Here is a 15,757-nt window from a genome sequence, read left to right as displayed (position 1 = left end):
CCAGCTTCATGAGGAATGCTTTTCCAACAGTCTTGAAGGAGTTCCCACATATGCTGAGCACTTGTTGGCTGCTTTTCCTTCACTCTGCGGTCCAACTCATCCCAAACCATCTCAACTGGGCTGAGGTCGGGGGATTGTGGAGGTCAGGTCATCTGATGCAGCACTCCATCACTCTCCTTCTTGGTCAGGCCCTTACACAGCCTGGATGTGTGTTTTGGGTAATTGTCCTGTTGAAAAATAAATGATAGTCTCACTAAGCGCAAACCAGATGGAATGGCATATCGCTGCAGGATGCTGTGGTAGCCATGCTGGTTAAGTGTGCCTTGAATTCAAAATAAATCACAGTGTCCCCAGCAAAGCACCCCCACGCCATCACACCTCCTCCTCCGTGCTTCACGGTGGGAACCACACATGTTGTTACGCCCTGACCTGAGAGAGAGGGTTTGTTTCTCTATGTGGTTAGGTCAGGGTGTGGGCATTCTATGTGTTGTATTTCTTTGTGTTGGGCCGAGTATGGTTCCTAACCAGAGGCAGCTGTCTATTGTTGTCTCTGATTAGGAACCATACTTAGGCAGCCTGTTTTTCCTTTGGGTTTTGTGGGTAGTTGTTTTCTGTTTTGTTCCTTGTAACCTGACAGAACTGTTGATGGTCGTTTTTGTTGTTTTGATATAGTGTTTCATTAAAGTAAAATATGAACACTTCACACGCCGCGCCTTGGTCCCCTTTGTACGACCCTCGTTACAGAACTACCCACCATGACTGGATCAAGCGGCGTGCCCAGGCAGAGATGGACACCTGGTCACACATGGAATGGATGGAGAGGAGAAACTGGACTTGGGGGCAAGTCATTGACAGATATCGGAGCCTACCGGGGAGGAACGAGAGGCAGCCCGCAAATTCTTTTGGCGGGGGGGCACACGGGTAGTTTAGCTGGGCCAGGGGTGAGCCCTGAGCCAACTCCCCGTGCTTATTGTGGTGAGCCTGTGCCTGCCTCTCGCACTCTCTCTCAGGTACGCCTCCATAATCCAGTACATCCAGTGCCTGCTCCTCGCGCTCTCCCTCCAGTGCGCCTCCAGAATCCAGGAAGTCCTGTGCCTGCTTCCCACACTCTCCCTCCAGTTCACCTCAATAGCCCAGTAAGGCCAGTGCCTGCTTTGAGCACTCGGTCCTCAGTGCGTCTCCCCAGTCCGGTGAGACTGGTTCCAGCTCCCCGTAGAAAGCCTCCAGTGATGATCAATGGTCCGAAGCCTCCAGTGATAATCCATGGCACGAAGCCTCCAGTGATGATCCATGGCCCGGAGCCTGTAGTGATAATCCATGGCACGAAGCCTCCAGTGATGATCCATGGCCCGGAGCCTATAGGGATGATCCATGGCACGAAGCCTCCAGTGATGATCCATGGCCCGAAGCCTGTAGGGGTGATCCATGGCACGAAGCCTCCAGTGATAATCCATGGCCCGGAGCCTCCAGTGATGATCCACGGCACGGAGTCTGCAGCGAAGGTCCCCAGTCCGGAACCTACAGAGACACTTTCCAGTCCGGAGCCTCCAGCGACGCTCTCCAGTCCGGAGCCTCCAGCGACGCTCTCCAGTCCGGAGCCTCCAGCGACGCTCTCCAGTCCGGAGCCTCCAGCGATGCCCCCCAGCCCGGAGCCTCCAGCGACGCCCCTCAGCCCGGAGCCTCCAGCGACGCCCCTCAGCCCGGAGCCTCCAGCGACGCCCCTCAGGCGGGTGGGCATTCTATGTGTTGTATTTCTTTGTGTTGGGCCGAGTATGGTTCCTAACCAGAGGCAGCTGTCTATCGTTGTCTCTGATTAGGAACCATACTTAGGCAGCCTATTTTTCCTTTGGGTTTTGTGGGTAGTTTTTTTCTGTTTTGTTCCTTGTAACCTGACAGAACTGTTGATGGTTGTTTTTGTTGTTTTGATATAGTGTTTCATTAAAGTAAAATATGAGCACTTCACACGCCGCGCCTTGGTCCCCTTTGTACGACCCTCGTTACACATGTGGAGATATTCCATTCACATACTCTGCGTCTCACAAAGATACAGCGGTTGGAACCAAAAATCTCACATTTGGACTCATCAGACCAAAGGACAGATTTCCACCGGTCTAATGTCCATTGCTCGTGTTTCTTGGCCCAAGCAATTCTCTTCTTCTTATTGGTGTCCTTTAGTAGTGATTTCTTTGCAATTCAACCATGAAGGCCTGATTCATGCAGTCTCCTCTGAACAGTTGATGTTGAGATGTGTCTGTTACTTGAACTCTGTGAAGCATTTATTTGGGCTTCAATCTGAGGTGCAGTTAACGCTAATGAATTTATCTTCTGCAGTAGAGGTAACTCTGGGTCTTCCTTTCCTGTGGCGGTCCCAATGAGAGCCAGTTTCATCGTAGCGCTTGATGGTTTTTGCGACTGCACTTGAAGAAACGTTAAAAGTTCTTGAAATATTCTGGATTGACTGACCTTCATGTCTTAAAGTAATGATGGACTGTCATTTCTCTTTTGCTTATTTGAGCTGTTCTTGCCATAATATGGACTTGGTCTTTTACCAAATATGGATATCTTCTGTATACCACCCTTGTCACAACACAACTGATTTGCTCAAACGCATTAAGAAGGAAAGACATTTCACAAATTAACTTTTAAGAAGGCACACCTGTTAATTGAAATGCATTCCAGGTGACTACCTCATGAAGCTTGTTGACAGAATGCCAAGATTGTGTATAGCTATGTGTGGAAAACATTTAATCACAGATAAGATATTTAACTTGTTTAGTATAGTCTGTTTGCAACTCCACTCACTATATAGTCTGTTTGTGTTGTTGGCCTTGGCTAGCAAAATGTTCAGGTCGGTAGCTAGCTAGCACTCAATCACGTGGCTGCTAGCACCGTCATGAAAAGGGGCATGAGGGAATCCTTACAATATTACATTTTTCTAAGTATTGAGAAAGCTCAGGAGTTGAAAATGAATCTTTAGACATGTTGTACTTTTCTTAAATGTAGTTTTGTAATTGACTAAAACAAGCAGACAACAATAAAATTGCTGTGAGAAGATGGGGTAACCTAGGTAACCATAGATTGTTTTCCCCACAGGCGGGCAAAGTTCCATCTAATACCGACTGGGACTATCTAATAAACTTGATAGCTACTTCATTGGATGTTTAGCACAGTTCTACCGGCAAATGAACACATTTCTAGCAGCAAATGTGTTAAATTATAGATGTGGTATAAGTGGGATAATCAACTCGGGGCTCCATGCGTTTTTGGAAAAGAATAAAACTCTGCAGAAGGTCAGTGGCACACACCTTAAACGTTGTGCATTATTTCCAGAGAACGCATAGCTCCTCGTTGATTATCCCTTACTTAATACAAGCCTATTGCATCATTACCATATTTTTGAATAATAGTGACTTGATTCTGTTTGCATCAGATGTTATAGATGAGAACCATTACAACAAACCAAAACTCTCAAATATATTCTGTCCCTTGACGTAAATAAATCTTTCTGCTAAGCGATAAAAATGTATATTTCCTTCAGATTTACAATACTTTCCCTGTCAATGCTTTATTATTTTGTGTGGCAAAAGAAGGTGAATTGACTGCACGATAGGGGTAAAGGGCGAAATAACATAGCTGGCAATCTCCGCCATCGATTCGTAACAGAAAACTAGGCTAGGAGGAGCGTGACAGAATGGCGTGGGCGGCCTCTCTCAGCAGTGTCTGTGAAGTGGACGGCTCTGGGCCCTTTACCGAGGCACTGTGACACCCAGGGCTTTCCCTGCTGCGTCCTACCGGCAGGTGTCTGCAGCATGGAGACATGGTGTCTCTCCCTGGGGAGTCCCATACACCACACCACAGCCGCACGTGGGCCACCTGAAACAGGCATCCGCCTCCACCAGCCACACGGCAACCAAACCAGAACCCCCACAGGCAGACACGCAGGCAAGCAGGCATGTCTTTCTGTCTATCTATCCGCATGTCAGTCAGATCCAAGAATGACATTCACCAAGCTGCCTCCATCTTGGGAGGCGATCACACAACATAGCTTATACAGGTGCACGCAGTCAGTGTTCCTTTTCATCATTGTGCCAACGGAGTAGAAAAAAAAGTGTTCCTTTTTTATGTTGCACAATGACAGCGAGAATAATTCAAGTCAGCTTATGTGGTGTGGTGGATATTCTTGTGGGCCTGCCGAGTGCTAGAAGGCCTGAACCAAATGGTAGAAAGCCCCTTGACTGGATTTCAGGCCCTAATAGTATTCTGCCACTCTGTGCAGCCAGGTTTTTCTGTTGTGTAAAATAGAGCGAAGGCAACTTTCCACTTCACGTCTTTATGGCTTCATGCTCCGAGCGGCTGGCTTTGTGGAATCGTGTGCTGTGCTCTTTCAGCGGGCCGTCGTGTGGTCTCAATCTCTTTACACGATTCACTGCCAGCCTCCTCTCCTTTCTACCAGGCCTCCCCAAACTGTGTAATCAGCAGATGTCTTTATAGAGGAGCCCACTGCCGTGTGCTGCACACCCTGCCTGCTTTGCCAATTTCATTTTGGTGATTTCTTTCCCCTTTCTCTCACATGATTATTCTTTCAGGCCCAGCAGCAATGTCGATTTGGTTCTTAATGTTCCCTGAAGTCACGAAGTACTGCTTCCCTCAGCACCGTCGCCCCACAGAGCCAAAGGATATAGCTAGTCCTGAGTGAGCCTAGGTTATCACAAAGCTATCAGCCACTACTGCTTCAATGTAATACCCCATTCAACAGCACTCTTTGACCTTGACAAGACAAACCAATAACGATGGAGTTATATTTTCATTGGTCATGCTCACGGTGATGTATCTCAATTCATAATCGTTGACTTAACAGCTATATGGAAAGAGGTGTAATCTGATGTTACCAGTGGAAGGACAACACAGATCATTTCTTATTAGGTAATTGAGACTGTTTTACTAAAACAAGGACACTGTGTTATATAAAACACATCAAATGCAATTCTGAAATTTAAGGAAAAAAATCTACATCCAATTTTTTCTAAACGGTTAATTAATAGGCACAGACCTATTTAAAAATATAGAATTATGTCCGATGGGTCTTCATTATGTTCTGCCAAAATAATTTGATGACACCAATTTCGAATTGGCTCGTCATTAAAGACAAAATTACAATAACAGCGGATTTGTCAGAAATGTAGAAAATGTAACTGCGGGAACACCTACATTTGCAGTGTTTATTACACAGTAAAATCATGTTGTTTTGCTTTTAATTTATACATAAACACTATGCAAATCATATACTCTGCTCATGTAATGGGGAATGGTCTCCTCTTGTTTTGGTTGTGGTTACCATATGGTTTTGGTTACCATTCGGTTTGACCTTGGTTCTGTGTAGGAGACCAGTACGTAAGACAGCATCTCCGTGAGGTCTGGCTTTGACCACAGGAGACCGTACACAGCCGGGCACCACCTGGGCACCACCTGGGCACCATCAGGGCATCAACATGGCATGTGTTCTGTCTGCCACCATCATCTGTATAACTGGGTGAAAGTGGGAAAGTCACAGGCCTGCTAGTGTTGGGTAGTATGAAATGAGCTGTCAAATTACCAATATTCCCAGTCTGTTTGGTAAATTGGGCCATAAGATGTAAGGGAGAGGGATGTCTCAACAGGGATACAGTCAATGACATTTATTGTTCCAAATTAATATTTAGTTAGCAATCACTCCAGGAAATATTTCCCCCCAAAAATCCATTATAAATTGAAATGCTGTCACTCACATGGTTATTCAGTGCCTAATTACGTTTTACAACCAATGATAATATTTCTGTCAATTGCACCCTAATACGGCACCTGACCTTTTTGACAATCCTGTTAACGACAACTTCACCAAGCCGCTTTTTATTAATCGCATGATTTGATGTAATGACTGAAAGCATGATGTGGCTGTGTGTGTGTGTGTGTGTGTGTGTGTGTGTGTGTGTGTGTGTGTGTGTGTGTGTGTGTTTTATTGGGTGGTTGTGTAAATGTGTTATTATATCTTTCTAGCCTGGGGTTTACTGAAACCAAACAAGCATCAAAACCTTGTATGTTTCTGTCGTCAAACCCCTGGGCACCGCATACCCAGAGTTTCTAGCACAACTATAGAGAGGGGAAGAAAAAAACGTTGCTATTGAAATGACCTGAAACAGCAAACCACATTGTTCTCAGGAGACTCTCAGCACAGATACTTTCAAAAGAAACATGAAATGCATAAATGCAATCAAACGCATTACAATGACGAAAGGGAAGCAGCCTAACCATTTCCATTGAAAACTGGATATGTGGTTGGTTATAGCATTCTAAACGAGAAAGTATCTGCTCATTACAGGCGTGATTTAATGCTACCACAACACCTTGGTTAATACATGTTGCTTTGTGTTGTGTTGCACAAGCTAAATTGCTGACTGCTTCCTGGCTAGGCTACGTAGCTTCAAACGCAGCACAGACTTTCCTACAGTAGGCTATGACATTGGGATGGTGCGCTGAGGTCAAAGCGGTCAGTCTTTCTCTCTGTTGTTGCGCCTGCCTGTGGATAGGAGGGGTGCAGGGGGTATCTCTTTAATATCGATGCTCCAGGCTCCCAAAAGCTCATCCAATGTTAATGTTGCATTAACTTGCAGAGCCACTGAAACGTACTTCTAACCCTGCCCCCCTCATCAGCCATGTTTGTTTTTGCTCGCGTTGCGTTATCAAAAGGCTAACTGATTTACAGCGCCTCCTGCTGCTGCCCGGGAGGAAACTTTCCCGCCTGGAATTAGGAATTCAGCCCTCAGATTAAAAGGTAATCACAACAGTCTGTCGCAGCATGTTTCAAATTTGGATTATTTAGTGTTTTATTATTTAGCAAAATAGGCTGTGGTACGCTCTTCCCATGATATCTCAGAAATAATTTAATGTTTCGTCATTTTTGCCATGGCCAACTTTTGAAAGTACTTTAGAGATTGTTGGAGCAGGGATGGGTCAGTGCCTTGTTTGTTTGCGGCCAAATTTGTTTTTGTATTTTCTGCCCCCCTCTTTTTCAAAGACTCTATAGTCAATTGAGTGCAAGGTGTGAGTAAGAATGCACACACTTCCATTGTCTAAGAGTGATCAAAGACTCATTTAAGGCATTTTAGTAAGTGAGCATGGTTTTACATGGTTTCAGGGCAGAACAGAGCACTCTGCAATCATTAATTAGTTATAAGAGGACTATGGTGGTGATAGTGGGCCGACTAAATGCCTGCCTAGAATAGGGGTCCTTCAGAGCACTGCTAGCGTTCCTCTTGCTCTGGGTCAGGCTGTGGGTCTGCCCCCAAGCTGCCTGTCAACATGAACTGAGGAATGGGTCTGAGGAGGGGCACAGGGGAGGGGTAGTGGTGACTCCTGGGGCTGCCGCTGCCGGGAGGTACCCATGCCAGCCGTGCGTAAAGATGAATAAAGACGACACACTGGCAGGACCCCGTCACCCCGGCAACAAGATGTCACCATAAACAAGCTGCAGGATGTTGGCAGGCACTTCCTGGTTATATAATGGCGACCCATTTTTTCCGAAAGGAAGATTATGGGCCCTGCTCAGGGGACATGGGCAAATTAAAATGGCAGGCGAAAAACGTAAAGTTATATAACCCTTCTTTTGTTGTCCTTGAACGAAGATCGGCTAAAAATACCACACACTCCCTGTATTTACCCCCCATGCACTGTCTGACGTCAACTGCCGTCATCTTTACTCCCCGTTTCACACAACAAATGGTGCTATTAACCCTGTAGCACAGGTGTTAAGACTGTTTACATTGATCCAAGCAGTTACGTGTTCGTGAAAACATGCCCCTTACAGTACTCCAAGGTTATTGAATAGCCTGGCTTTGTCAGCTGCACCTGCCCCTTTCCATTCTCCTCTCTGAGGTGTGGAAGTGGAACCAAGTAAACAGGTCACCAGTCACATGTGGCTCTGACAAATATACAGAATGACAGGAAACAGACACTAAAACAAATACTGAAGTATAGTGACGCTATTGTGGGGCCATATGCTTATGGCGTTAAAATGGCTGAACAGGCAATACCACAGGCACCATGTTCAACTACACATTTACTGTGGGAAAACCACCCACAAAAAAAAAACACAATAAGAAGACGCCAGTACGTTATTAAAGCTATTAATACTAATATGCACATTTTTTACATTTTAGTAATTTAGCAGATGCTCTTATCCAGAGCAACTTATAGTAGTGAGTTCATATATTTTCATACTGGTCCCTCGTGGGAATCGAACACACGACCTTGGCTTTGCAAGCGCAATGCTCCATCAACTAGGCTAACAACTGAGCAACACCTATGCTCAGTTGGGTTTGAATCTCGCGCTTGATTACCTGTCTTGTACGGGACAGTCAGACAGCGGTGTCCTTCAGTAGGCGCTGTCATTTTAGCTCCATGTTTCTCCTTCTGTGTTACAGTGAGTACTACTATGACAGACAAAATGACCTCAGTAAGTATACTCTTAATAGTTATTAATACGTTAATTTGCTAAACGAGGTAGAAAACTGTCGGTCATCCTTTCGCTGACCATACCAAATGTACATGCCATTTGGCACTGGCTCACATTGAAAACCAAATGGAATACGTAGTAACTGCAAAACATCTTATGGAAAAAATTCCGGCACAGCATTTTTTTTTTATTGCCGCACCTGCTAATGCATCAGAGCTTTAGCTTTTTGAAGCGTTTTCCTTGAATTATTTTTATGGGACATTACATTAGAAAGCAAAATAAATATTTTCCAAAGGATTGCTTTAAATTTTATTTGTGAAAGGTACTATATTGGTTTACTACCTGCGACCACATTGTTGCATTGTATGTATATACATGAGTTTGAATTTACTGAGAAACAATAATAAATATTTGTTAATATGTTGTTTCTGATTTGAGTCACATTACATGATTTCCATGAATGTGTTTATTGATATTTTATCATTGATATATTATGAAATACATGTTCTCTCTATTTGATTCATCTGATTGTGTATTGCTATCGATCAGTGTAAAATCAAGAGGTATCAGATATTAGTTTCACAAAACAAGCATTTCGCTACACCCGCAATAACATCTTCTAAATATGTGTATGTGACCAATAAAATGTGATATTGAAATGAATCCCACACAAATAACAAACAGTCTCCCACAAAGAATAACCTCTTATCTCACTAAGATTTTTTTTCTTGTCTCAAAACTCAAATGACCAAAAAATAGAAGGGTGAATGGCCTTCAAGAGGGCCGAAGTCTCTACCAAAGTGTTTTAACTGTACACAGACTACATATATGTCATACCTCCTCTTCACAGGTATATAGTAAGAATACACTCACTAAAATGTATAATTGAGAGCATTATACTGTAATTATTAAGTTCACCAAAGCACATCAGTAATATTGAAGCCGCATAACAAAATTAAACGAATCGCTGCATCCCCCAAAATAATTTGACACAAATGTTTAGTTCATTGTACTTTTTAAATTATTTTGAATTCAGATACACTTATTGACTAACTTGAATACTGATACAATGGGTTTATACGAAACAGTAAAAATACATATGCAAGTATGAAAACACCAGTTTGGACTAATTGTATACATATATATATATATATTTCTCTGAAATCAATTTGATATTATTATCCTTGAAACAGAATACAATACAAGTTGTTATGTAAATGTATCCAACTTCTGAAGAATGTGTAAAAATGTACGTCTGTTCATTTCTTCAACAGACACAGCACCCTCAATCGTCACTGTATTGTGGCTGCTGCTAGGTTTGAAAGGGTAAAAATACACAGCCATTGCTCACCAATAAATATCCAGTTTTATTTGCTAACAATCTATAAAAGGTTCCTGCGAGCAATGAGCCTGCGTTTAAACCAATTATTGCACAAAATGCTAGAAGCTGAAGAAACAGGAAAGAAAGAGCCTTAGCGAGCACACATATAAACTCATCTGGCCTTACTGTCAAAGAGAGCCCTAATGAGTTTTCATGAGACGACCAACACACAGACAGACACACTTTTCAACTTCTTTGCTTCTAGGCAACTCATTAGCCTGTTGGTTAAGGTACACACAAACATGGTTTTTAAAGAATGAAACAGAATCATCCTTAATGAATACGTTTTGTGACAGTAACTCTGATTCCACTTTAGAATCGTGTCCCTAATACCTCTGGTAGTTAGGCAGGTGCAGTATAGCACCAGCCTATTAGCTATAGACGTTTGAAAAGTAAGTGCATAGTAAAGACAAGCTACGAAACAGACCTATTACAATGAGCAATGCAATAGGAAATGTTTATTATTCTAAACATGCATAGCTTTTGATTGGTGAGAGCTTTCTGTACATCACACAATGCATGCAGATGCAATGCTAAGATAAACGTCATCCAGCATTGTTTGAAAGTTTTATAGCTTATGTCAGACAATTTCTCTGAAAGACTGAAACATCAATAAAGACGCAATTATTACGCACGTTGCCTTTGTTTCTTTGTTTGCATTTTATATTACCATCTGTCTGTGAGTTTTCTTTTAATTATTTCAATTGTTTTCTGTTTGTAAAAGTTTATAGGCGGCATCAAAAGAACGAGAAATTCATTAGCTATTTCAAGTTGGGATCTAATTGAGAGAAGTTTATTTTATTTCCAGTGAGGCACATTATTTCTTCAAGGGAAAAAGGCCATGAATGGATGACTCTTGGGTCATAATCCAATGACATTTAATGATATGAGAGAATCAACTAAGTCTGAGACTTGATCAAAACTGTCAGCCATGTCAGATGTTTCTCTCTGTGAGATTGAAATGTGAAACATCTCAGAGTTTTGTGAAATGAAAGCACACCATCTGTCTTTCATACGTTCATCTGTGGAGGGGACATTAAACTCTCTCATCAGTGTTTCTCCCACACTCATCACGACTCTTTACAGAGGCCCTCCAAGTAACAAAGACACACATCTTCATTCCTTTATCAATCTTTTGTGATTTTTAGTAGAGTGCTCGTCGTTTTTCACAAGTTCAAGCAGACACTCGTTAACATCATAATCAAGGCGAAGGGTATTGTATCGATCCGTTCAATTTATTTGGTGCTATTTCAATGATACCGGGCAATATTCGATATATTACAATATAATATATTTTGGGAAAATTCAAAGTGTCGTAAGTGTTATACTTGAACTTGGATGATAAACACAACAGTAATATCCTATGTCTTTAGGTAAAACCTACCACCTAACATCCAGTTTTTGGTGGCTAGGATGAAAAATGTGGACTTCTCTTTCGCTATTATATTTCAAGGTATTCATTCAGAAATGTTTCCTTAATACTCTTCATAGCCTACTGTACCATGTGGCACACCATAGAGGAAACCGCAAATCCTCACTATGCATGAGTTTCCCTCTCCTTAGTAGCTATAGCCCTCGAAATCTAAAAGGAGTTACAGAAAGTTAGCTACCTTATCCTTTTCATTCTCAATTACAAAGAAAAATGACTCTCACATGATTTCCCAAAGTTAACCTATCTCGTGGGGAGAAAAAAGGGTAAAGAATTTGGAAAGCTTTTCTAGTTTCATACTATGAAAGCTTTCAAGTACAAAGGCTCAAAGAGACTTTCATATGAAGCTGTCATATTTTACAAATACATAGGATTTAATGAAAGGAGGGACTTTTTGGAAGAGTGCCTCCATATTCCTATTTCCCAAGTAAGGTTGCTATGCTAACATTTTTGCTAGCATACATTGGCTATCGACGTACAGATACCAGTACTCACAATACAATTTTCTGAAGATGTATTTCAGTAAACCTCCACACTCTAGGCTTTTTCACCTTCCACTTTCATTTGAAAATGTTGAAATGATGATCAATCTCAAGACATAAGCGTGAATATAGAAATATTGTTTGATATCGTAATCAACTGAAATGGGGTGCGGAAATGATTCAGTCCGCCCTTCGCAACGTATTGTAACTATCACTGTCGCGAAGAGATACTTCTCTTTAAGGATGAATGGAGCTTATTGCTTGTGCAGAAGGTAGATACTGTACATCAGCAAATTGTTTTTAGTGAGGACTAAACGAGTAAGTTATCTAAACTGTGGGTGGGGTAAATGTTAAAAAAATAACATACTGTATGGGCTCAGCTTTTGAGATTTTTTTTGGGGGGGGAACATAGGATCCACGTATCTACAATTTAATACCCTCTTAGACTCTCAATTCCTAAAAGTCTATTACACAGACAACAGGAAAACAACATTCAGCATATATACACTCCATCTTCTTCCTGCTCTTTTAGCTGCTTAGCACCATGGCGACCATTTTGTAAGCGTTCAACTGTATACACTCGGCTGACTATGGTCCTGCCTTTCTCCCTTTAAATGATGATCATCAACTATATTCGTAATAGCAAATACGTAGAAGTATTTCTATTATAGTATGTTTTTGAGGCATTCGCCCCGATATACGGGGAGTGGGTAGAGTAGACTATGTAACGTATGTGCACAATGGCACAAATGCCTCCCCGCAACGTTTCCATTTCCTGCTTAGAATGTTCCAGACGGTATTGAGTAATAGCCTGCCACATGGCTGACACACACACACACACACACACACACACACACACACACACACACACACACACACACACACACACACACACACACACACACACACACACAACATGGGATGAGCTGATCTCCTCCTCTGAGTTGACTCAACCACCCGCTGCCACCACCGCCCCACCCTGACAACATACACACCAAACCACGGGATGTATAGACCAAGCTGTCCAGAGGTGACCTTGGGTTTGTTTACTTCAATGGAGATCAACTGAGCTGTGAAAGACTGGACCAAGGCCCTTCCCTAGCAGCTCCTTTGTCAACAGTTGTAGAATATTACCAAACTCTATGTGCCTCCGGTAGTTCCTCTGTCAGGTTCTCTAGGTAAGTAGGGCCGTTGGTAGTGAGGTACCCACATTGTTCTTCCTCAGACAGTTGCTCCAAGCATAGATTTTGTAGCTATGGACAGATGTGTTGGAAATAATACATTTTGGTAAACGTACTCTTACGTCGTTAATGGCTCCCAACCCTTTGAAAATGTGTAATTTACATATCCATGATCAATTAGTTATAGGTCTTCCAATTAGCCCCTATTTTTCAACATCCCCAGGATATTTTCTTGGAAATCAATACATTTTTTATACACTTTTTTCCATGGTAACAGTTGGACCAATGTATCATGAGAATAAGAGAATATCTGTTCCATCTATTTTTGTGTCTATTTTATGAAGCTGCCTCTGAAATATAAATAGGCCTCTGGACGAAGCAGGTTAATATACAGAATACATTCACGATGCTACATTAAATATGTCTGCCTTGATAATTAACACGCCAGCTTTCAATGTATTGTGCAATCAGGACACGCCACCAACACTGCAATGCTACAACGAGACAGCCAACCGGCAGCCGACGTCTTCACACCCATCTAGCCCTCTGAACCATCCAATGAAGCCAGGTTGTCACCAAGTAATATGGATGTTACGGCCCTCCCTCTGTCCATAGCAGCCTAGCCCAGACCAGTTGTATAGCCCTGGACATTCAGACACTAGTCAGAATACAACAGGTCCTCATAGAGACACTGACCACTGTCCCCAGACCTGCATTAACACCCAGAGAGGGTAACTCACCTCGGTGCTGCGGCCATCTACACTGCTACGGTCTGTGGCTACCAGAGCCAGACCGGGCCGGTGTCGGTAATGTCCAGTGTGTCCAAGATGTGTGAGACCAGGATAAGGTGTCTGTGATGGACTAGAGGCCCAGTACTGGGTATTAGATGGTTAGAGAGAGCCCACCATTGCTCCCCTGACCACCTCGCTAACCACTAAAGAAAGCCAAAATCCCTTTCAGGTTGTTAGTCTGACACTGGACTGTGCCATACATCTAAGCAGGCCAGCCCGGCACCGCATGGCACCGGCGGGGAACGCCATGGGAGTGGCGGCCGGGGCGGCTCTCTGGTGAGGTTTTTGGGGAAGGATTATGGATTGAGACGTACAACTGAGAGGCTAGAGTTACACTTTTCATTCCCACTTCGAGGGGGTCTTGGCTGCCTGGAAGCCAGTCAGATTTGTGGAGACTTTCTTCCCCCCCAAAATTATCATCATTCCACATTGGACTAGTCTGGGTTTATCTGATGATAATTGTTTTTGATATGGAAAATGCTTGAAAATGATTTGGCCAAATGTGATGGGAAATACCGGCAACAATTGTATTTTTCTTCTCCAAAGGAAGAAGGAGAAGAAAAGGAGAATAAAGGAGAGAGAGAAAAGTCCTCATTCACCAAAAGACCAGAGTAAAGAGAGAGCAGTATGCCCCCTTCTGGCTCTTTTCTTCTCTCTCCTCTTTTCTACTTTTCCCCCGGCGTCTGGAGATGTGAGGAAATATCTTTTGATCAGCTCTGACAGAGCCTGGGCTGCGTGAAGAGAAGCTAGCAGGACTATGCCAACCCATGCAAGGGAAAAAATGTCACTAATAAGAGAGTAATAAGCTAACGAGTGCTGGGTATCCGTCTGATAAACACTCTGGGCTACTGTTTGTGCCAGCACACTTTGTGCCCTTTGACGTGTGTCCCACTCTGACAGACTTTGGATTCTCTGCCAGGACAGTGCGTTTCACCTGGCCGTTCCACATGCTCTGCTGCTCGCAGTACTGCTGCAATAGGACGTAATCCTATTGCAATAGGACTTCGGTGACACTGTATTACTATTATGATGAATTCTTTTAGATTTTGTCAAATCCTAACTTGATAGAGGACATTCTAAGATAGCCACATCTTTTGTTTGACATTTCTCATACTACACATGAATGAGCAGATGAAGGAGAAGGACTTTTTGGACAATGTGATTGTGTCCCACCTACAGCCCACACAGACTCCACAGAGACCATTCCCACTACGACTGACTGGTCCCATTGTGAGAGTGGGTCTTTAGGCTGGTCAGATATTTCAAAGGACTTCTGTCTCCACAGGGTGGATTCAACTGCAGCTCTGTGGCACATGGAGGTACCTTTGAGAGCTCCTTATAGTGCTGCATCCCATTTCACCCCAAATAAACACATCAGCTCAAACAGGACGGGGGGACAGGGGGGCAGCAGAGCAGCACCAGTGTTTTGGCTGGCTGGTGCAACCCTCTCCCCTACTCCAAGAATTTCCCCAGGAGCTCTCTCCAAACTCAGCCAAGCCCACAGTGCTGTAGGGCAGCCCATGCAGGCATGAACAGGTGCTCTCCTTGAAGAGGCTGCTGGGGCTCGGGCCAGGTCTGGGGCTGCTGGGGCTGGGAGTGCCAGTGCTGGTGAGGCCTGGGCAGCTAGGCCAGGCAGGCTTGGGATACGGTATGGGGCAGTGTGATGCGGTGGTGAGTCTCAGGCTCAGCGCTGGTAATTATGGCGGAGAGAAGCCGATTAGGTAGCGCTGAGCAGCCCAGCGAGGGGGACGGGCCCACACCCAGCAGGGAGGGGAGTCCTGCCACGGGAGGGACCAATCAAGTGTGAAGTAGAGTGCAGACCCTGGGCCCCGATTCAGTGGGAAAAGGCTTGGCCACTGGTTCAGAGCGCCGCAACTTTCACGGATTAGTAGAGACACTATTCTGGAGTCTGAAAGGGGAACACAGCGCGGCGGCGGCATCAATACACACACACACACACACACACACACACACACACACACACACACACACACACACACACACA

The 15,757-nt window shown here is 43.7% G+C and overlaps 1 long non-coding RNA gene across 1 annotated transcript in view; it reads right to left on the bottom strand.

Moving 5' to 3' along the window:
- Positions 1 to 13,923, bottom strand: part of LOC106604743 (uncharacterized) — a 28,851-nt gene extending 14,928 nt beyond the window's left edge. Inside the window, exon 1 of the long non-coding RNA XR_001328724.2 lies at positions 13,702 to 13,923. This is a non-coding gene — a long non-coding RNA (uncharacterized lncRNA). The remainder of the gene's footprint in view (positions 1 to 13,701) is intronic.
- Positions 13,924 to 15,757: the final 1,834 nt, after the last annotated feature.

This window comes from Salmo salar, chromosome ssa05 (genome assembly GCF_905237065.1).
Source record: "Salmo salar chromosome ssa05, Ssal_v3.1, whole genome shotgun sequence".
NCBI classification, from domain to species: Eukaryota; Metazoa; Chordata; class Actinopteri; order Salmoniformes; family Salmonidae; genus Salmo; species Salmo salar.
The sequence above is the reverse complement of the archived record's forward strand: the minus strand, read 5'-3'. Positions and strand labels throughout refer to the sequence as shown.